This window comes from Balaenoptera musculus, chromosome 10 (genome assembly GCF_009873245.2).
Source record: "Balaenoptera musculus isolate JJ_BM4_2016_0621 chromosome 10, mBalMus1.pri.v3, whole genome shotgun sequence".
NCBI lineage: Eukaryota > Metazoa > Chordata > Mammalia > Artiodactyla > Balaenopteridae > Balaenoptera > Balaenoptera musculus.
Window position 1 is genome coordinate 32416350 of NC_045794.1, and position 24617 is coordinate 32440966.

The 24617-nt window shown below is 36.3% G+C and overlaps 1 protein-coding gene across 1 annotated transcript in view; it reads left to right on the plus strand.

Moving 5' to 3' along the window:
* PDZRN4 (PDZ domain containing ring finger 4) overlaps positions 1–24617 on the plus strand; it is a 364341-nt gene that overhangs the window by 298944 nt on the left and 40780 nt on the right. The window lies entirely within an intron of this gene.

The window sequence follows — 24617 nt, forward strand, 5'->3', positions numbered from 1 at the left end:
AGGACCAGAAGCAGGACCACAGCTGGTGGGCTCCAGGAACAGCAGAGGCCAGTGTGCTCTGGGGGCAGAGGCAAGGGCGACGGGCAGCGGTAGGAGGTGAACTCAGAATGAGTAGCTGGCGGAGAGCAGGGCCGGGTTCTGCAGCCCTCGTAAGATCCCTCTGCTGCCGAAATGAGCTTTAAGATGGGCAAGCAGAGCCTCCAGCAGAGCAGTCGGAGGAGGTGGGGGGGAGGCTGGAAGCTGACCGGTGACAGAGGCAGGGGTAAGACATAGTCTGAAAGCACAGCATTCAGCCTGGCCCGGAGGGCTTTGCCTGTGTGTCTGCACTTCCATTCCTCGCCTTGTAGCTTTAATATAGTTTGTGCTCAGGCGGGTTTTTTCTTCTGACTTTTCGAAGGCAAAATATCATAGGCCAGAGTGAAACTCAGCTTCTGGCATCCACTGGAACTAGCATAATAAATCTACTCTTAAAAGACAAAAAGAGTACAGAACTGAATTTCTGAACTTGCTGAAAAACAAACTATGCAACTATTTAGGCACCTTTTTAAAGGCCTACTTACTATGGACTCAGTGAACCAAAGCTGATCTGTCTATCTTCTGAATACATATTTAGGGACTTTTAGTGTGTGGATTATTGACCCAATAGACCAAAACAGATCTGACTATCTTGTAAATACATATTTAGGGACTCTTTAACACGCATATTATTGCGTTGATAGATGGTAACAACTCCCTTCAGAGCCATGATAGATAGCAAATGCTTCTTTGGAGATATTATAGTCAATGTGTCAATGCTATGGTGACTCTGGTGTGTTAGGGACCACTATGAAATTTTTATGACACCCATATCTCACCATGGCCTATCACCACTTTGCCTCAGAAAATTATTTGACTGGGTTTTAAATTTCCCCCTTGTGCTTCAGAAAAGTCTCAGCAGACCAGCCTGTATTAAAAGACTCACAGCTTGAAATTTGATCTTTTTAAAAATGATGGCACTGTTTTCTAATTAAAAATGTAAAGGATTTTAATTTCATTTTTGAGGGAAAAAATAAAAATATCAAAATGTACTCAATGCACCCATCATAAGAGTCAGGGTGCCGACTCTTATTTCCACTGAAATACCAAGGATTAAGCACTCCTTTTTCTGTATTTTCAACTTTGTTTTTTTTTTTTTTTTTTTTTTTTCCTAGAGCCAGCTAAAGGTTGAAATAAATCATAAATAGCCTTTAGCAAGTCAGAGGCAGATCTCAAATCCAGCCTTTACCAGAAATAATTTAAAGGGAAAGGCTTTGAGAAAACAGAGCTCTTTTGTCCAACTCCTAATAAAGGTATGTTTGCTACTGTCGGAATGCAAGGAAGACGCTGAATTTTCTGCACCATTTGCCATCAATTCTCAAAACTCAGTGTTGATAGAGGAGAGTCAGAAAATTAATAAGTACAACATTTGGATAGTATAAAACATCATGTTAGCCAAGACAAGCAAGTAATCTAAGCAACATTTCTGAGCTTGGTGATTTTTATCATTTAGAAATGCTGCTTGAAGTTGTTTTTATTCCTCCCCCCTAAAATTAAGCTGAAGAAACATACCCAATAGCCTGAGTTAAGTGCACATAGAGTTACCTTTGTGTGTACATTGTCATCACTATGAAAGAGAATTTAGAAGTTTGCTTGGAGAGGTATTAAAGGTAGAAAAGAGAGAAAGACAAGTATGTGTCAGAGTTCTATATAATGTTAACTGAAACTCAAACTTGGGCTAGTATCTACAAACAAGAAAGAGCATTTAGCATATTAATTAGCTTCCTCTTGGCAGTTCTTATGTAAAGCATAAGTAAACCCTTGTGCTATGCTGAGAAGTGTCATTTTGCAAAATGTATTTCCCAGAGCTGGATTCCTGTGAATATGTGCAGAATATTTGTGAGAATTTAAGTATATAATCCCTCTCTTGCATAGTTAAAGAAAAGAATTATGAATCAGGAAGATGTTCATTCAAAAAAGTAGTTAACAAGAGGATAAGCATTAGTGAGATTTTAATCATATCTTTTTGAGCAACTTCATGATTTGGGAGCCAACTTTCAGAAAAGTTTCCCTAGTGTGCACATATAGGACTGTGTGGCTCCTTTCTAGGTGGTGAGGGCAGAGGCCTTACCTGTGTGTTCATCATTGTCTCACATCACCTGTCTCATAGTGGATGCTCAATATTTGATGCAGGAATATATGAGGAGTCCCATTATTGTCTGCATGGACCAACCTTTGAGCAGCACAATCCCTTTCCACCTTCTGCACAAGGGAATTGCAAAGGAGCTTCAGACCACCATGCAGATATAACAGATATCCTCTCCCTTCCTAATAGCTATTTGTTCTTTTTTTCTTTTAAAGTTTGTACTGTTTTACTGACCTCTCCCTATTTACCTCACCCCCCTAGCCCCTGAAAACCATTTTTCTACTCTCTGTTTCTAAGAGTTTGACTTTATTTTGTTTTGTTTATATTCCACATGAGTGATACCATGCATATTTTTTTTCCTCTATCTAGCTTATTTAACTTAGCATAATGCCCTCAAGGTCCATCCCTGTTGTCACAAATGACAGAATTGCCTTCTTTCTCATGGCTGAATAATATTCCATTGTATGTATATACATACACATACAATGGACTATTATATATTATATATATGTGTGTGTGTGTGTGTATGTATATATATATATATATATACATGTGTGTGTGTGTATATATATATATATATATATATATATATATACACCACATCTTCTTTATCTATTCATCTATTGACAAACACTTAGGTTGTTTCCATATCTTGGCTATTCTGAACAAAGGTGTTTGTTCTTTATGTCAGGGGTTCAAATTCTAGTGCCATTTTTGTTTCAGTTAAACATTTTTAAGGAAAGGGTTAAAATAGGGAGAAATAAAAAGAAATATGCAGTGAGATAGATTTTTAATGGTATCCATGAAATTTTACTTCTGCTAATCATATCTTATAAACTCATAGAATCTCATATTTGATATGAATTTGACATGTTCTCTAATCCACTCCTATACCCCATTTGTAAGTTCCTCATTAAGGGTTCATTCAGCAAATCTGTGAAACACTATAATGGACAGAGAACTGACAGTCTCCCCAAGTAGACAGCTCTGACTCTTACAGTCTCTGAGGAATGTATCAAGGAGTTTGAAAAACAGTGGTAGCAGGAATATGTTTGGGTATGCAACATAACTCATAAAAAGACTATATGTTATCCATACACTGTGGTAGATATTAGGGAAAAGAGAAAATAGTGTGCAGAGTGTGAAAGTGTAGAATCTTCAGAATTCTTAAATTGAATGGATGCTTTATAGTTCACCAATCCCTTTCCTTCCACTTATTAGTCCCATTTTAGAATTATTAATAAAATATTTAAAATAACTTTGTACCACTTACCACTGGGGCAATAAAATCATCCATTAAAAAAAGAATCATCTTAATAAGTTTCATTCTTTGGGGAAATGTACTGAATTGAAAATTAATCTAGATGAAGTGTGAACATATTTTTATTACTTTGAACATTTAAGATAAGATGCTGTTCTGTCAGTTTGGAGTTGGTTTAGCGAAGTGTCTAGTAATGACACCAGCATCTTCACTTCAGTTCACCATATCAATTATATCAGATTAAAATCCTAATCATGGAGGCCAAACCAGTCTGGTTGTCATATATTGGGGCTTATATGTCCAGACTTTCTGTGGCATGTTTCTCCTTTATATCACGACTGTTTACTCCCTTGTCTAGGACATTCCTCTATCTCTATTCTATGTCTTGGTCTCCAGGGGCCAGTCCCTAGTCTGCCGTCCATCCTATTTCCCATGCCTGACCAGTCCTTCTCAAATGCACTTCTCATTGGATCACTCCCCTGTCCATCATGTTGTAGGACTCTATTCCTTGAATTAACTCTAACATTCTCTGACTGGCATTGAAGATCCTTTGTAGTCTGTCATCACCCTATTTTTCCAGGTATCTTGGGGTCAAACTCTAGCAGTGTGCTTTCCTTTCTCTGTGCCTTTACTTATGGGCCTCTTTGCTCCTGAAACACCTTTCTCACTATCGCTTTCCCACCACTGAACTCCCCTACTACATTCTATAAATATTTTTGTCGTGATTTCCTGGGTTATAGTTATTTATGTACTGATCTTTTTCTTCTAAATAGTTTTTATTTCTTAACATAAGTGACCACTTCTAATTATCTTTATATCACCTGGAAAGCCTAGCACATGCCCTAGTTCATGGGGGGCACTCAGCAGCATTTGCTTGATAAGTGAACAAAGTATTGACCATTGCTGCTACTGTTCTTATTTTATGAGTCCTGAAAACAAATACAAAGGGTTACATGAAGGGAAGGAAGAAGAGAGCTGATGTAGAAGAGAAATTTGAAATAAAGTGTGAAAGTCTTTGGTTTTTTTTCCCATAATAATTCAGCTAACAGCCCAGTTGTTAAACAGTTAACATACACTTGTGCCAGATCATAAAAGAAGAAAATCTGGATGTTTTCGGTTGCCTTTCTAACAAAGAATATGTGCGTGTTTTACCCCAAACTTATAAGCTGGAGGACCCTAGTAAATAAACATGCTAATTTACGTAGGTAAAGAATGACTGGGGTTCAGTTTGTGTTAGGATAATCATATGCCCTGGTTTGCCCTAAACTGTCTCCATGTACGACTACTATTCAAATTTAATTATGAATAGCATCCTCTTCCATTTTCAAAAATGTCCTTTTGCACAATACCTTGTATGGTTGTACTAGTTTTTATATTTGTTGAGCCTTAATGGAGTCTGAGATTTTGTAATCCCATTTCATATAATCCTAATAGTCCAAGCAGAGATGACTCAGAAGTTCCTAATTTGAATACCCATGTTTACTAAATTGAACAATTTTCCTAAGTCATGACTTTCTATTTAAAAAAAAGGCCTTCTTAAGGAGTGACTAGAGAGAAAATGCCACAAAGTTGGAAATAGTCATCAAAGTTATTGTAATTCTTTTAGATTTCTTACTGAAAGAAATGAGATTAGTATGGCTGTTAATTTGGTCATGTAATTTCATAAAACAAATATGAGGCAAATCTGTCTTTTGCCTCACTGATTATGACAACACTAAATTTTATTTCCTAAGAAAACAATGAAAAGCAAATTGAACCTTCCAAGTTGGTGATTAAACAATGTAACCAAGGGCATGTTTCTTTGACTAGGAATCTAGATATAAAATGAAGATTCCTTACGCTACATATATGAATTTTATCAAAATGCTGACATTCAGTTTTTGTTTGAAGATACTCAGTGATACACATTCGTATGATTTCCTTGCATTACTGAAAGGTGTTCGTGAAAGGTTGGGTTTAAGGTGAACATTTGCATATGAAATCATATTTTCCCAATGACTTCTATTCTGCTTTCAAAGAACAGTTTTCATAGGGACAAAGAAAGAAGAGCTATCTTTTCCAATATAAAGCAAATCACAGATAAGCATTCCTGTGTTCCTTTCAGAGACAATGTAATCAAGTGAAAGGAATCCAAACGAGGAGTCCAGTCCCAGTCTAGCTCTGTTTCTTGAGGGGACCACTTACCTCTTCAATCACAGCATCCTCACATGTGAGCTCTGTGAGGCCACCAGTGTTGGTTATGGAATGATTTATCAGCATCTAGTTCTTCCATGTAATACACAAGCAAAGTGACACAAATGCATAGTCAAATCCTTAAAAATTTTACAAATATTTTAACATTTCAAACATATCAACCGACACTTTATGGGTTTTTATAAAGAGAGCACACACACACACGTAAGGCTACACATTGTGAGTAGTTGTTCTGGTCTGTACAGACTGTACAATAGTCTGGTCTGTTGTACCAATTGTAGCAAGCAGCACACCCTCTCGTCCTGGCTTTAGCTTTAGTGTTTAGAACAAGTTAACTCATATACATTTGCCAATTCAGAATGTCAGATGCAGTCTGTAGGCACTAGAAACAAATGGTTTTATTTAAATACAGTGTTTATTTTTTAATTAGAAAAATACAGAAAATAATTCTAGTTTGGATTTTTTTCCACCAATTTATTATCTCTGAAAAAAATGTTGGAGTCTTTAAAGAGGATGTGTTTTGTATTGGCATATTGTTCTCCCTTTTCTCCCTTAAGACATAAGCTATCGGTGATGCCCTAGTTCTCAGTTATGTGGTGAGCCCACCGGTATTCACTATGTATTAAATAATCTAATTTAATACAGGTAAAGGGGAAACTTGCATGTACAATACAGATGGGCCAAGAATTATGGTAAATCTCATCTATATGTTTGAAGTCCAAAATAAAAAATTTAAATATCATTATCCGCAGTTGTATTACCTGAATTAACCACAGTCCACATTTAATGTGTTTCCCTCTTTATGTACATTGTTTTTTTTCTATAACTGAAAATTTACCTTTTTGTTGGGTATTTATTTTTCCAGATTTTCTTGGCTATCATGAAAAGCTACAGTGAAGTGATTTATACCGAAATCTATCTGTATTTTTTTCCAGCTTTACTGAAATATTGAGTTGGCTAAAAAGTTTGTTCGGATTTTTCTGTAAGATATGGAAAAACCCGAATGAACTTTTTGGCCAGCCCAATATAATTGCTCTATAACATTGTATAAATTAAAGATATACAACATAATGATTGATACATGCATATGTTGCAAAAAGATTACCACAATAAGGCTAGTTCATACATCCATCCCCTCACATGATCACCATTTTTATGTGTGTGATGAGAACATTTAAGATCTACTCTCTTAGCAACTTTCAAGTATATAACACAATACTGTTAACTATGATCAAAACGCTGTGCATTAGATCCCCAGAACTTACTCACCTTATCGCTGGCAGTTTGTACCTTTGACCCACATCTCCTCATACCCCACAACCCCCAGCCCCTGACAACCACCATTCTACTCTCTGGTTTTGAGTTTGGCTTTTTTAGATTCCACATATAAGTGAGAACACAGTATAGCCTTTCTCTGTCTGACTTATTTCACTTAACATAATGCCCTCAAGGTCCATCTACGTTGTGGCAAATGGCAGGATTTCCTTCTTTTTATGGCTGAATAATATTTCATTGTGTGTGTGCGTATCATGTGTATGTATGATATATATATACACATATATATCACATTTTATGTATCCATTCGTGGATTGATGGACACTTAGGTAGTTTCCATATCTTAGCTATTGTGAATAATGGTGTAATGAACATGGGGGTGCTGATATCTCTTTGATATCTTGTTTTTGTTTCCTTCAGGATTGCTGGATCATTTGGTAGTTCTATTTTTAATTTTTTGAGGAACCTCCATACTGGTTTTCATAGTGGCTGCACCAATTTACATTCCCACTAACAGTGCACTAGGGTTCCCTTTTCTCCCCATCCTCACCAACACGTTAGTTATCCGTCATTTTGATGATAGCCATTCTAACAGGTATGAAGTGATTGATACTTCATTGTGGCTTTGATTTGCATTTCCCTGATGATTAGTGAAGTTGAGCACTTTTTCATGTACCTGTTGGCCATTATATCTCTTCTTTAGGAAAATGTCTATTCAAGGCTTCTACCCCCATTTTTAATCAGATTATTTGTGGTTTTGTTGTTGTTCTTGTCTTTGCTGTTGAACTGTATGAGTTTCTTATGTATTTTAGATACTAACCCTTTATGTGATGTGTGATTTGCAAATATTTTCTCCCATTCTGTGCATTGCCTCTTTATTCTGTTGATTGTTTCTTATTCTGTGCAGAAAGTTTTTAGTTTGATGTAGTCCCACTTAATTATTTTTGCTTTTGTTGCTTGTGCTTTTGTTGTCATAACCAAAAAATAGTTGCCAAGACCAGTGTCAAGGGGCTTTGTCCTCATATTTTCTTCTAAGAGTTTTATAGTTTCAGGTCTTATATTTACATATTTAATCTGTTTGAAGTTAATTTTGTGAGTGGTATAAGATAGGGACCCAATTTCATTCTTGTGCATGTGATACCCAGTTTTCCCAGTACCACTTAACAAAGAGACTGTCTTTTCCCTATTGATTATTTTTGGCTCCCTTGTCAAATAATAGTTGACCATAAATGCTTGGGTTTATGTCTAGGCTCTTCACTCTGTTCCACTGGTCTATGTGTCTGTTTTTATAGCAGCATCATACTATTTTGATCACTATAACTTTGTAACATGGTTTGAAATCAGGAAGTGTGATGCCTCCAGCTTTGTTCTTCTTTCTCAAGATTGATTTGGCTATTTGGGATATTTTCTGGATCCATACAGATTTTAAGTTTTTTTCTATTTCTGTGAAAAATACCATTGGAATTTTGATAGGGATTGCATTAAATTTATATATGGCTTTGGATAATGTGGACATAACAATATTCTTCTGATCCATGAACATGAGATATTTTTCCACCTATATGTGTCTTTTTCAATTTCTTTCACGAAAGTCTTACAGTTTTCAGTGTACAGATCTTTCATCCCCTTGGTTAAATTTACTCCTAAGAATTTTATTGTTTTTGATGTTATTGTGAATAGGATATTTTCTTTATTTCTTTTTCAGCTATTTCTTTGTTAGTGTAGAGAAACGGAACTGATTACTCTATGTTGATTTTGTATCCAGCAATTTTACTGCATTCACTGATTAATTCTAATAGTTTTCAGTGGGATCTTTAGGATTTTCTGTATATAGGATCATATCTTCCACAAACAGAGACTTTACTTTTTCCTTTCTGCTTTTTATTTCTTCTTTTTGCCTAATTACTTGGGCTAGGATTTCCAGTGCTGTGTTGAGTAGGAGTGATGAGAGAGGACACCCTTGTCTTGTTCTTGATCTTAGAGGAAAAGCTTTCAACCCTTCACGATTGAATATGTTAGCTGTAAGCTAGTGATATTTGGCCTGTATTATGTTGAAGTACATTCCTTCTATACCCAATTTGTTGAGAGCTTTTAATCATGAAAGGATGTTGAATTTTGTCTAATGCTTTTTCTGCATCTATTGAGCTGATCTTATGATTTTTATCTTTAAATCTATTAATATGGTGTATACAGTTATTGATTTGAGTATGCCGAACCACTCTTGCATCTGAGGGATAAATCCCACTTGATCATGGTGTATGATTCTTTTAATGTGCTGTTGAATTTGGTTTACTAGTATTTTGTTGAGAATTCTTGTGCCTACATTCATCAGGGATATTGGCGTGTAGTTTTCTTATTTTGTAGTGACTTTATCTGATTTTGGTTTTAGGGTAATGCTGGCCTTATAAAATGAGTTTGGAAGTGTTCTTTCCTCTTCAATTTTTTGAAAGATTTTGAGAAGTACTGACATTAATTCTTCTTCAACCATTTGTTAGAATTCACCAGAAGAACCATCTGGTCCTGGGCTTTTCTTTGTTGAGAAGTTTTTGATTACTGATTCAATCTCCTACTTATTATTGGTTTGTTCAGATTTTCTATATTTTCGTGATAAGTCTTGGTAGATTGCATGTTTCCAGGAGCTTATCCATATTTTCAAGGTTATCCAATTTGTTGAGTGTAATAGTTCATAGTAGTCTCTTACGATCCTTTGTATTTCTGTGATCTCAATTATAATGTGTTCTTTTTCATTTCTGATTTTATTTATTTGACTTTTCCTTCTTTTTATTCTTAGTCTAGCTAAAAGTTTGTCCATTTTTTATCTTCTAAAAAAATCACCTCCTACTTTCACCGATAATTTCTTGTTTTTCTGGGCTCTATTTTATTTATTTCTGTTCTGATCTTTGTTATGTGCTTCCTTCTGCTAACTTCAGGCTTAGTTTGCTCTTCTTTTTCTAGTTTCTTGAAGTGTAAAATTAGGTGGGTTTTTTTTTTTTTTTTTAGTTTTTTTTTTTCCCCTTAGTGTCAGCGTTTATCACTAACTTTCCTCTTAGGACTGCTTTTGCTGCATCCTGTAAGTTTGGGCATATTGTGTTTCCATTTTCATTTGTTTCAAGAAATTTTTTGATTTCCTCTTTTATTTATTTTTTCATTATTGGTTGTTCAGCAGTACGTTCTTTAATTTCCATATATCTGTATATTTTCCATCTTTCCTCCTATTATTGATTTCTACATTTATACAATTGTGGTCAGAAAAGATACTTGGTGTGGTATCAGTCTTCTGAATTTGCCAAACTTGGTTTGTGATCTGACATATGATCTACTCTGGACAATGTTCTGTGTGTGCTTGAGATGAAAGTGTATTCTGCTGCAGCTTCTGGATTGAATGTTCTGTATATGTGTATTAGGTTCATTTGGTCTAAAGTATACAGTTCCCCCTTCAACAGTGGGAGGGGGGGGTAGGTGCACCAACTGCCCCATGCAGTCAAATATATATAAAAGTTTGTAACTGTACAATCAGCCCTCCATATCCATGGCTCCAAATCCACAGATTCAACCAACCATAGATTGTGTAGTATTGTAATACACTTTAATTTTTTAAAAGTCCACACGTAAGTGGGCCCCTGTAGTTCAAAACTGTGTTGTTCAAAGGTCAATTGTATTTCAAGTTCAATGTTGCTTTATTGATTTTCAACATATCCTTACTGATTTTCAATGTTTCCTTATTGATTTCTTGTTGATGATCTGTCCATTGTTGAAAGTGGGGTATTGAACCCCTCTATTATTATTGTATTGTTCTCTATCTTTCCTTTCAGGTCTTTTAGTATTTGCTTAATAAATGTAGTTGCCCTGATGCTACATATGTATATTTTTACAATTGTTATATCCTCTTGACAAATTGACCTCATTTTCATTATATAATGAGCTGCTCTGTCTATTGTAATGGCTTTTGACTTACAGTCTATTTTTTCTGATCTAAATATAACTCTTCTTGGTCTCTTTTGGTTTCCACTTATATGGAGCATCTTTGACATGGTGGAATTTGAACCATAGGAAGGCTGTAGAAGCACATCTGATTTACTTAACAGAGAAAACTAAAGCCCATGAAGGTTAAAGATTCACCTAGCACAGTTACTTATTAGCAGACGCTGGAAAAAAATTTCTTCTTTTTCTTAAAAAAAAAGCGCAAAACATTTATTATAACAAAAATAATAGATATTCATTATTTTGTTTCCTTATTCATATTCCCCTTTGGCATATGTTATACTCTTGAAAATTATACACTCTAGAAAAGAACACATACTCAATAATTCACTTTTCCTTTATAAACAAACCCAAACTAACACATCCTAAAAAGTGATCACTCGTAATTTATCTTCTGAGAGAAGTCTAAAAGTCCTAAATAACCATAGTGTGTTTTGAGGGGATGTTTATGAGTAACTAGAGAATCCACAAACAGCTGTTGAGCCTTTTTGCAGCCAGGGAGTTCATAATCCTTAAAGAATTTTTTCTTCCATTCACTTATATGTGAGTACCTGCCAAATAAAGGCAGTTGTGAATTCCCTTAAGCAAAAGTTTTAAATTCTTTTAATGTTTTAAAGTTCTTTAAGTTCTTTAAAAAAAAAAAAAAAAAGAACATAAGAGAATTTAGTTGGGAAATTCATAAGAAAACTGTGATTTCCCTGAGTGAAGACACTACTGTTTGTAGTTAAGAATGATTTAATCACTTCCTGTCTGATAGGCACAGAAATTAATATAATCTCTTCCTACAAAATGAAAGTGAAAGGGACTCAAACCTTTTTTCTCTCCTTCAGATATCCCAGATGATCATCAGAGTTCCCATTACTGACTTTCTTCTGTGTTAACTTAAAGGTCCAAAAATGTCCAATGATATGCTTTTATTCACCTTAAACAGTTTTTAGTAATGCAATAAAACCTGATGTAGGATAGGTAAACTATAGGACTCATAGTAATTCACAGAGGTGGCAGCACATGTGAATATTCAGTTAGTTTTACTCTCTGATTCTCAGAGGAGGAAATGCATTCACACTATCCCAACTCAAAACCAGACTCGCCATTCCATATGCAGGTTGTATTCTTTATGTCTGTCAAAAGAAGAGAAAGCCAGATATTCTCTCAGGGACTTCTCTCAGGTGTGGGGAAGTTATTTTTAGTGTCATTTCTTGTCACTTTTCTTATAGGTCTTGAACACATGCATAACTATAGTAGCCATATAACAAAGTATAGACTTCTGTAATATAGTAATGAAGGTGATCAATGTCTTATAGATATCAAATCAATCATCTGAAAAAGATTCTAGAAGATTTTCTGACACCCAAATTATTTTGCTTATATTCCAACTGTACAAAATAAATTACCTTCATTAGGTCCTCATTTTTGTCCCTTATAAATAACCTACCCATTAATTTGGAAGAAAACCCTTAAAAATTGTATTACTCACAAACGAAGGCCTAATTATATCACTCTGATTGGAGGAAAAATTATATTTAGATATATTAGGAATCAGCCTAAAGTGGGCTCAAGTCAAACTCCACTGCTTAGTACTTGTGTGACCTCTTGCTGCCTGAGGTTCCTCATCTGTGTGAAGAAAAGAATATTAACAATAAGTATTTCTTAAGATTAAATGACATAATATATGAGAACCTGTAGTACAGTGACTGGGATATATATTTATATTTATATTTTGCGTGTGGGTATTTATATGTATTTTCCATCATTTAACCATTGTAAGTCTCAATTTCATCACCTTGAGTGAAGAATATTTAAGAAGGAAAGAGAGAGAGTTGACGTCTCCTCACAGCTAGGGCACCTACCAGATGCTGGTGAGGGACCTTGACACCCAAGGGGATGGGAGGAACCCCCGAGTGACTGGGTAGGACATGGGGGGAGCGAAGGGGGAGGAGAAGTGGAGGCGGGATGGGACCAGCACCCCTGAGGGGTGGCTGGGGAAGGGGAAGGGTTCCCACAGCTGGAGAGTCCCACTCACCACAAGGGGATGAACAGGGACAGGGAAAGACCCTCGGGAGTTCAGAGGATTGGAGGGGAATGGGGCTAGTGTTTTGCACACCCACTCAGGCCCCAGGGAGCCTGCTGGGGTCCCAGGCCTGGTCCTCTACACTCCTGGGCCCCCTCTGGCAATGTGGGTCCTGCGGGCAAGGGAGGGAGGAGGGGAAGAAGAGTAGAGGTGAATGGGGAGGAATCCTAGGGGATAAGAGGATGGGGGAGGAACATGGCTAGCGTTTCCCCCACCCAGTCGGGCCCCAGTGAGCCTGCTGAGGTCCCAGAGCTGATCCTCCACACTCCGATGCCAAAGGCACTTCGGGGCCCCTCCTGCCTCTCTGAGCTTAAGCCCCGCCCCCCACCCCCCAAGTGCCTTTTCCTGCCACACAAGTCCTGAGTCTAAACCCCACCCCCCACAGCCAAAGCCTTTTCCGGCCTTTTTTTTTTTTGCTACAGCAGTTCTGTTTTACCTTCCAGTAGTTGTTTCACTTATATATTTATTTTTTCTAATATATATGCTAGTTTTCTAATCTTATTTTATTTTTTATTCTTTGTTATTGTTCTGCTACATTTTTTTTTTCTTTCTTTTTTTGGCCACACTGCATGGCTTGTGGGATCTTGGTTCACAGGCCAGGGGTCAGGCCTGAGCTCCTGTGGTGGGAGAACTGAATCTGAACTGCTGGACTAACAGAGAACCTCAGCCCCCAGGGAATATAAATCAGAGTGAGGTCTCCCAGAGGTCCTCATCTTGGCACAAAGACTCAGCTCTACCCAACTGCCTGCCAACTCCAGTGCTGGAAGCCTAAGGCCAAACAACCAGTAAGACAGGGACACAGTCCCACCCAACCAAATAAATGAGATGACAAAAAAATACAGATGAAGGAGCAAGGTAAAAACCTACAAAACCAAATAAATGAAGAGGAAATAGGCAACCTACCTGAAAAATAATTCAGAATAATGATAGTAAAGATGATCCAAAACCACAGAAATAGAATGGAGGCACAGATTGAGAAAATACAAGAAATGTTTGACAAAGACCTAGACGGACTAAAGAACAAACAGAGATGAACAACACAATAACTGAAATGAAAAATGCACTAGAAGGAATCAAAAGCAGAATGAGGAGGAAGAACAAATAAGTGAGCTGGAAGATAGAATAGTGGAAATAACTGCTGAGGGGCAGAAAAAAGAAAAAAGAATGAAAAGAAATGAAGACAGTCTCAGAGACCTCTGGGACAACGTTAAACACACCAATATTCGAATTGTAAGGGTCCCAGAAGAAGAGAAAAAGAAAGGGTCTGAGAAAATATTCAAAGAGATTACAGTCAAAAACTTCCCTAACATGGGAAAAGAAATAGCCACCCAAGTCCAGGAAGTGCAGAGAGTCCCATACAGGATAAACCCTAGGAGAAACACACCAAGACATATATTAATCAAAATAACAAAAATTAAATTCAAAGAGAAACTATTACAAGCAGCAAAGGAAAAGCAAACAATAACATACAAGGGAATCGCCATAAGGCAATCAGCTGATTTTTCAGCAGAAACTCCACAGGCCATAAGGGAGTGGCAGGATATATTTAAAGTGATGAAAGGGAAAAACCTACAACCAAGATTGCTCTACCCAGCAAGGATCTCATTCAGATTGGACAGAGAAATCAAAAGCTTTACAGACAAACAAAAGCTAAGAGAATTCAGCACCACCAACCAGCTTTACAACAAATGCTAAAGGAGCATCTCTAGGCAGGAAACACAAGAGAAGAAAAAGATCCACAAAAACAAACCCTAAACAATTAAGAAAATGGTAATAGGAACATACATATCGATAATAACCTTGAATGTAAATGGCTTAAATGCTCTGACCAAAAGACACAGACTGGCTGAATGGATACAAAAACAAGACCCATACATATGCTGTATACAAGAGACCCACCTCCAACCTAGGGACACATACAGACTGAAAGTGAAGGGATGGAAAAAGATATTCCATGCAAACAGAAATCAAAAGAAAGCTGGAAAAAAAAAAAAAAAGAAAGCTGGAGTAGCAATACCCATATCAGATAAAATAGACTTTAAAATAAAGAATGTTATAAGAGATAAGGAAGGACACTACATAATGATCAAGGGATTAATCCAAGAGGGAGATATAGCAACTGTAAATAGTTATGCACCCAGCATAGGAGCACCTCAATACATAAGGCAAATGCTAACAGCCATAAAAGAGGAAACCAACAGTAACATGAAAATAGTGGGGGACTTTAACACCCCACTTACATCAAAGGACAGATCATCCAGACAGAAAATAAAAAAGGAAACACAAGCTTTAAATGACACAATAGACCAGATAGATTTAATTAATATTATAGAACATTCCACCAAAAAGTGGCAGAATACACTTTCTTCTCAAGTGTGCACGGAACATTCTCCAAGATAGATCACATCTTGCGTCACAAATCAAGCCTCAGTAAATTTAAGAAAATTTAAATTGTATCAAGCATCTTTTCTGACCACAACTCTATGAGATTACAAATCAATTACATGAAAAAAAACTGTAAAAAACACAAACACATGGAGATTAAACAGTGCACTGCTAAATAACCAAGAGATCACTGAAGAAATCAAAGTGGAAATCAAAAAATACCCAGAAACAAATGACAATGAAAACACAATGACCCAAAACCTATGGGTTGCAGCAAAAGCAGTTCTAAGAGGGAGGTTTATAGCCATACAATCCTACCGCAAGAAACAAGAAAAATCTCAAATAAACAATCTAAACTTACACCTAAAGCAACTAGAGAAAGAAGAACGAAGAAAACCCAACGTCAGTAGAAGGAAAGAAATCATAAAGATTAGGGCAGAAATAAATGAAATACAAATAAAGAAAACAACAGCAAAGATCAATAAAACTAAAAGTTGGTTCTTTGAGAAGATTAAAAAAACCTGATAAACCTTTAGCCAGGTTTATCAAGAAAAAAAAGGAGAGGATGAAATCAATAAAATTAGAAATGAAAAAGGAGAAATTACAACTGACACCTCAGAAATACAAAGGATCATAAGAGATTACTACACCAACTATATGACAATAAAATGGACAACCTGGAAGAAATGGACAAATTCTTGCAAAGATACAATGGGAGTGTTTCCTTAATTTCTCTTTCAGATTTTTCATCGTTAGTGTATAGGGATGCAAGAGATTTCTGTGCATTAATTTTGTATCCTGCAACTTTACCAAATTCATTGATTAGCTCTAGTAGTTTTCTGGTGGCATCTTTAGGATTCTCTATGTATAGTATCATATCATCTGCAAACAGTGACAGTTTTACTTCTTCTTTTCCAATTTGTATTCCTTTTATTTCTTTTTCTTCTGATTGCCATGGCTAGGACTTCCAAAATTATGTTGAATAATAGTGGTGAGAGTGGATATCCTTGTCTTGTTCCTGATCTTAGAGGAAATGTGTTGTTTTTCAACATTGAGAATGATGTTTGCTGTGGGTTTGTCATATATGGCCTTTATTATGTTGAAGTAGGTTCCCTCTCTGCCCACTTTCTGGAGAGTTTTTATCATAAATGGGTGTTGAATTTTGTCAAAAGATTTTTCTGCATCTATTGAGATGATCATATGGTTTTTATTCTTCAGTTTGTTAATATGGTGTATCACATTGATTGATTTGCATGTACTGAAGAATCCTTGCATCCCTGGGATAAATCCCACCTGATCATGGTGTAGGATCCTTTTAATGTGTTGTTAGATTCTGTTTGCTAGTATTTTGTTGAGGATTTTTGCATGTATATTCATCAGTGATATTGGTCTGTAATCTTCTTTTTTTGTAGTATCTTTGGTTTTGGTGTCAGGGTGATGGTGGGCTCATAGAATGAGTTTGGGAGTGTTCCTTCCTCTGCAGTTTTTTGGAAGAGTTTGAGAAGGATGGATGTTAGCTCTTCTCTAAATGTTTGATAGAATTCACCTGTGAAGACATCTGGTCCTGGACTTTTTTTGGTGGAAGATTTTTAATCACAGTTTCAATTTCATTACTTGTGATTGCACTGTTCATATTTTCTATTTCTTCCTGGTTCAGTCTTGGAAGGTTATACCTTTCTAAGAATTTGTCCATTTCTTCCAGGTTGTCCATTTTATTGGCATAGTGTTGCTTGTAGTAGTTTCTTAGGATGCTCTTTATTTCTGCGTTGCCTGTTGTAACTTCTCCTTTTTCATTTCTAATTTTATTGATTTGAGTCTTCTCCCTCTTTTTCTTAATGAGTCTGGCTAATGGTTTATCAATTTTGTTTATCTTCTCAAAGAACCAGCTTTTAGTTTTATTGATCTTTGCTATTGTTTTCTTTGTTTCTATTTCATTTATTTCTGCTCTGATCTTTATGATTTCTTTCCTTCTGCTAACTTTGGGTTTTGTTTGTTCTTCTTTCTCTAGTTCCTTTAGGTGTAAGGTTAGATTTATATTTGAGATTTTTCTTGTTTCTTGAGGTAGGCTTGTATAGCTATAAACTTCCCTCTTAGACCTGCTTTTGCTGCATCCCATAGGTTTTGGATTGTCGTGTTTTCATTGTCATTGTCATTGTCATTTCATTGTCATTTCATATCATTTTCATTGTCATTGATATTTTTTAATTTCCTCTTTGATTTCTTCAATGATCTCTTGGTTATTTAGTAATATATTGTTTAGCCTCCATGAGTTTTTGTTTTTTACGTTTTTCCCCTGTAATTGATTTCTAATCTCATAGCATTGTGGTCAGAAAAGATGCTTGATATGATTTCAATTTTCTTAAATTTACTGAGGCTTGATTTGTGACCCAAGATGTGATCTATCCTGGAGAATGTTCCATGTGCACTTGAGAAGAAAGTGTAATCTGCTATTTTTGGATGGAATGTCCTATAAATATCAATTATCTCTATCTGGTCTATTGTGTCATATAAAGCTTTTGTTTCCTTATTAATTTTCTGTTTTGATGATCTGTCCATTGGTGTAAGTGAGGTGTTAAAATCTCCCACTGTTATAGTGTTACTGTGGATTTCCTCTTTTATAGCTGTTAGCAGTTGCTTTAAGTATTGAGGTGCTCCTATGTTGGGTGCATATACATTTATAATTTTTATATCTTCTTCTTGGATTGATCCCTTGATCATTATGTAGTTTCCTTCCTTGTCTCTTCTAACATTCTTTATTTTAAAGTCTATTTTATCTGATATGAATATTGCTACTCCAGCTTTCTTTTGATTTCCATTTGCATGGAATATCTTTTTCCATCCCCTCACTTTCAGTCTGTATGTGTCCCTAGGTCTGAAGTGGGTCTCTTGTATGGGTCTTGTTTTTGTATCCATTCAGCAAGCCTGTGTGTTTTGGTTGGAGCATTTAATCCATTCACGTTTAAGGTAATTATCAATATGTATGTTCCTATTATCATCTTCTTAATTGTTTTGGGTTTGTTTTTATAGGTCCTTTTCTTCTCTTGTGTTTCCCACTTAGGGAGGTTCCTTTAGCATTTGTTGTAGAGCTGGTTTGCTGGTGCTGAATTCTCTTACCTTTTGCTTGCCTGTAAAGCTTTTGATTTCTCCATCAAATCTGAATGACATCCTTGCCGGGTAGAGTAATCTTGGTTGTAGGTTCTTCCCTTTCATCACTTTACATATATCATGCCACTCTCTTCTGGCTTGTAGAGTTTCTGCTGAGAAATCAGCTATTAACCTTATGGGAGTTCCCTTTTATATTATTTGTTGTTTTTCCCTTGCTGCTTTCAATAATTTTTCTTTGTCTTTAATTTTTGCCAATTTGATTACTATGTGTCTTGGCTTGTTTCTCCTTGGGTTTATCCTGTATGGGACTCTCTGCGCTTCCTGGACTTGGGTTGCTATTTCCTTTCCCATGTTAGGGAAGTTTTCAACTATAATCTCTTCAAATATTTTCTCGGGTCCTTTCTCTCTCTCTTCTCCTTCTGGGACCCCTATAATGCAAATGTTGTTGCATTTAATGTTGTCCCAGAGGTCTCTTAGGCTGTCTTCATTTCTTTTCATTCTGTTTTCTTTATTCTGTTCTGCAGCAGTGAATTCCACCATTCTGTCTTTCAGGTCACTTATCCGTTCTTCTGCCTCAGTTATTGTGCTATTGATTCCTTCTAGTGTATTTTTCATTTGAGTTATTGTATTGTTCATCTCTGTTTGTTTGTTCTTTAATTCTTCTAGATATTTGTTGAACATTTCTTGCATCTTCTCGATCTTTGCCTCCATTCTTTTTCTGTGAACATTTCTTGCATCTCTTGACCTTTGCCTCCATTCTTTTTCCGTGCTCCTGGATCATCTTCACTATCATTATTCTGAATTCTTTTTCTGCAAGGTTGCCTATCTCCACTTCATTTAGTTGTTTTTCTGGAGTTTTATCTTTTTCCTTCATCTGGTACATAGCCCTCTGTTTTTTCATCTTGTCTATCTTTCTGTGAATGTGGTTTTTGTTCCACAGGCTGCAGGATTGTAGTTATTGGTTCTGCTCTCTGCCCTCTGGTGGTTGAGGCTATCTAAGAGGCTTGTGGAAGTTGCAGGATACAAATTTAACGCACAGAAATCTCTTGCGTTCCTATACACTAAAAACAAAAGATCAGAAAGAGAAGTTAAGGAAGCAATCCCATTTACCATTTCAATAAAAGGAGTAGAATACCTAGGAATAAACCTACCTAAGGAGGCAAAAGACCTATACTCAGAAAACTATAAAACACTGCTGAAAGAAATCAAAGATGACACAAACAGATCGAAAAATATACCATGTTCTTGGATTGGAAGAATCAATATTGTAAAAATGACTACCCAACGCAATCTACATATTCAATGCAATCCCAATCAAATTACCAAAGACATTCTTCACAGAATTAGAACAAAAATTTTACAGTTCACATGGAAACACAAAAGACCCTGAAGAGCCAAAGCAATCTTGATAAAGAAAAACAGAGCTGGAGGAATCAGGCTCCCTGCCTGACTATAATACAAACTATAGTACAAAGTACTATACAAACTGTAATACAAAGCTACAGTAATCAAGACAATATGGTACTGGCACAAAAACAGAAATATAGGTCAATGGTACAGGATAGAAAGCCCAGAGATAAACCCATGCACCTATGGTCACCTAATCTATGACAAAGGCAGCAAGAATATACAATGGAGAAAAGATAGCCTCTTCAATAAGTGGTACTGGGAAAACTGGACAGCTACATATAAAAGAATGAAATTAGAACACTCCCTAACACTATACACAAAAATAAGCTAAAAATGGGTTAAAGACCTAAAAGTAAGACTGAACACTATAAAACTCTTAGAGGAAAATATAGGAAAAACACTCTTTGACATAAACCACATCAAGATCTTTTTTGACCCACCTCCTAGAGTAATGAAAATAAAAACAAAAATAAACTAATGGAACTGAATGAAATTTAAAGGCTTTTGCACAGCAAAGGAAACCATAAACAAGCCAAAAAGACAAGCCAAAAAGAATGGGAGGAAATATTTGCAAACAAAGCAATGGACAAAGGATTAATCTCCAATATGTACAAACAGCTCATGCAGCTCAATATAAAAAAAAACAAACAACCCAACCAATAAATGGGCAGAAGACCTAAATAGACATCTCTCCAAAAAAGACATACAGATGGCCAAGAGGCACATGAAAAGATGCTCAACATCATTAATTATTAGAGAAATACAAATTAAAACTACAATGAGGTATCTCCTCACACCGGTCAGAGTGGCCATCATCAAAAAATCTACAAACAATAAATGCTGGAGAGGGTGTGGAGAAAAGAGAACCCTCTTGCACTGTTGGTGGGAATGTAAATTGATATAGCCACTATGGAGAACAGTATGGAGGTTCCTTAAAAAACTAAAAATTGAAGTACCATATGACCTAGCAATCCCACTACTGGGCATATACCCTGGGAAAACCATCACTCAAAAGGACACATGTACCCTAATGTTCATTATAGCACTATTTACAATAGCCAGGACATGGAAACAACGTAAATGTCCAAGGACAGATGAATGGATAAAGAAAGTGGTACATATATACAATGGAATATTACTCAGCCGTAAAAAGGAATAAAATTGGGTCATTTGTAGAGATGTGGATGGACCTAGAGTCTGTCATGCAGAATGAGGTAAGCCAGAAAGAGAAAAACAAATATTGTTTATTAACACATATATGTGCAATCTAGAAAAATGTTACCGATGAGCCTATTTTCAGGGCACAAATAAAGACAGAGTCGTAGAGAACCGACATGTGGACACGAGGTAGGGAAGGGAGAGTGGGATGAATTTGGAGATTTGGATTGACATATATACACTACCATGTGTAAAATAGATAGCTAGTGGGAACCTGCTCTAATGCACAGGGAGCTCAGCTCAGTGCTCTGTGATGACCTAGATGGGTGGGATGGGGGGTGGTGGGAGGGAGGTCTAAGAGGGAGGGGTTATATGTATACATATAGCTGATTCACTTCATTGTACAGCAGAAACTAACACAACATTGTAAAGCAATTATACTCCAAAAATAAATAAATAAATAAAAAGAGAAGTAAGGAGAAAATGAACCTTCAGAAAAGAAACCCCACATCTTATGCATGATAGGGTCTGCAAGCCCTTGAAACATGAGTTATGAACTGCACACAAAGAGAGATGCTCTGAGTGTCACAGTGGACCCAAACACATTCAAAAGTCCTTTATGTAAAAGCAAAAAAAAAAAAAAAAAGACCTTTAATGAAGGCTGTTTGGATCTCTGACTTTCATCTTTTCTATTCTTTTTCTTCAACATGTTAAAAGAGGAGTTTGACTCTCTGCCACTTTTGAAAAATCTCATTTATTTCTCAGTCCATTAAAATGTGATATGAGGATGACAAGTAATAACAGAATGACCAAATCCATTTATACCATCTACTTCCCTTTCAGCTGCATTTGGTGCTATTGCCCATGTGTATCTTCTTGAAATGCTCTTCTTCCTTTGTCTCTATAATACCACACTGCCTTTCTTCCTAATCCTAGAACAGCTCCACCTGGGCTTAATTCAGTTTCCAATCTCTAAGTTTGGAGCTACTACAAGCTTACTTCTTAGAGCTTTGGAGAGAGTTAAGCAAACTGCCCCGTGGCTCTTGGTGTTCCAAGCTGGCAGGGAGAATGGAGCTGGAGGAATCCTTAGTGTGCAGTACGCCACCACCCTCCTGTGTGTCTGGAGGCTCCCAGCCCAGAGCCTTGCTAGTTCACTGTTACTTTAGAATCGAACCCTTGGTGCTCATTCTCCCTTGTTTGAGCTTCAGGCTTTTATGTGATCCCTTCTGCTTTTCATCCTTCAGAGATTTCTCACAGTTTCTAATCCATCAAGGGTTTCCCTTCTTATTTTAAAGTATGGTTACGATTCTTTTCAATATATACTTTTTTTTTTTATACATTCTGGGGTTTTGCAACAGGAAAGGAGATGCTAGTCTATGCCAGCATCAATGTATGGTAGTTTCTCCCATTCAACTTTTGGCCCTTTACTTCCAACTTTGCATGTCTCTCATAATTATTTATGTGTTGAATGGTTTTTTAGTGTGTGTGTATTTTAAAAGTAAGATGAAAAGTATAAGTTTTCTTTTCAGAATAGGGTAAGGACAACACTAGTAGTAGTAGTAGCAATGAAAAATGAAAGTCAGGGTTGGAAGCATATATATCAGAAGCAAATTTGAAGACTTGGTAATTATTAGAATGTAGCAGATTAAGGAAAGCCCTGGCACAATATTAGATGTTCTTATTAAACTTCAATTACAGCAAATTAAAGAAAAATTTGCCAACATTTACTAAATTACTTAAGTGTTTCATTGCTTTTTTAAGTTTCACAAAAACCCAACATCAGAAAATTATCCCAGTCCTTAGTTTTATAATTTCACGCACATGGTAGTCAGTGATTTTAAACTGCACCCTAATAACTGCCACATGATCCAGCAATTCCACTTTTGGGTATATATCCAAAGGAAATGAAATCATTATCTCAAAGGGATATCTACACCCCTATGTTCATTGCACCATTATTTACAATAGCCAAGACATGAAAATAACCTAAGTGTCCATCAAGGGATAAATGGATAAAGGAAATGTGGTGTATACACACAATGAAATATTTTTCAGCCATATAAAGAAGGAAATTCTGCCATTTGCAAAACATGGATGGGCCTTGAGGATATTATGCTAAGTGAAATAAGTCAGACAGAGAAAGGCAAACACTGTGTTCTCACTTATATGTGTAATCTAAAAACGCCAAACTCAAATAAATAGAGTAGAATGATAGCTGCCAGTGGCTGGGAGGTGGGGGAAATAGGGAGATGTTGGTCAAGGGGTACAAACTTCCAGCTACAAGATGAATAAATTCTGGGGATCTAATGGTGATGATAATTAACAGCACCATATTATACAATTGAAAATTGTTAGGAGAATAGATATTATATGTTCTCCCCACAAAAAAGGTAATTATGTGACAGAATGAAAGTGTTAAGTAACCTTATTGTGGTAATCATTTCACAATATATACATATATCAAATCATCACATTGCACACCTTAAACTTATACATGTTATATGTCAATAATATCTCAACAAAGCTGGAAAAAATCAGAAAATAAAATAAAATTGCACTCTAAGGTCTCAGTCCTTCTGCATACAACGCAGATCATGGTATTCCCATAATACATAATTAAACATGCAGGTTTTTTACATTTTATTTTTCATATGCCATTAAATTTTGCTTTTAAACCCAAAGATGTTTTAATAACTCCCGCTTCTATGATATAAAGATGTTTTCCTTTCAGCTTCTGGTAACCATGGTGACCCAGTTAAGTTCAGAAATAAATATTTTTGAGCAATGTGTGCAATCTCAGATTCTATGCTGAGTATTGGTAAGCCAAAAATAAATGAGATACTGTCTTCCATCAAGGAGCTCACAGGCTAGATGTGGAAATGTTACCGAATCAGGTCTGGCCACTTGCCGCTCGAAAATCAATACACGAGGGCGAAACAAATGTTGGTAGAAAGGAAAGTTGCCTGTAATCAGAATGTTGGCAATCTGGGGAAATGATGGACTCTGGTGTCCCCCAAAAACCACCTCTGAAGATTCTGATTGGCCATGAAACCTTTTAAAAGGAAAAAAGGAAGTAAGCTCAGTTAATCATTGAGATGGAGGTCAGAGTCGTTGCCATCCCCCACTGTGTGCAGGCTTGTCAACCTCTTGTGATCTTTCTTTAGATGCTATGTTGTTCACACAGTTTGTTCACACAGTTTGTTCACAGTTTGAGACTACTGAAGGGGAAGCTAGGGAAGAGATCTGGCCATCTGTTAATTACTTATTCTTCATTTCTACTTCTTTGATCTCCAGGAAGAACCAACAAGTTAGGCAAAGTACTGTGTGATCAAAAGATTTGAAAGGTGTGCTCCAGCTGAAGATAAGTAGAGCTTGGGGGTGCCTGGTTAAAGGTTAGTGACAAGACAAAGGGGCCTCCTGCAGAGAGCACTTTCCTGCAAAAGCTGCTTACAGAAATAGGAAGATATATATAATTATACTACTCTGAGACATACACAATAATAAAATACAGAAGTGGTACAGAGAAACCAGTGACTAACTCTTTGGGAAATGGTCAGAGAGGAAATGGTACCTGAGGAGAATTTGGAACAAGCCAATGTTTAAGGCAAGAGTAAGTA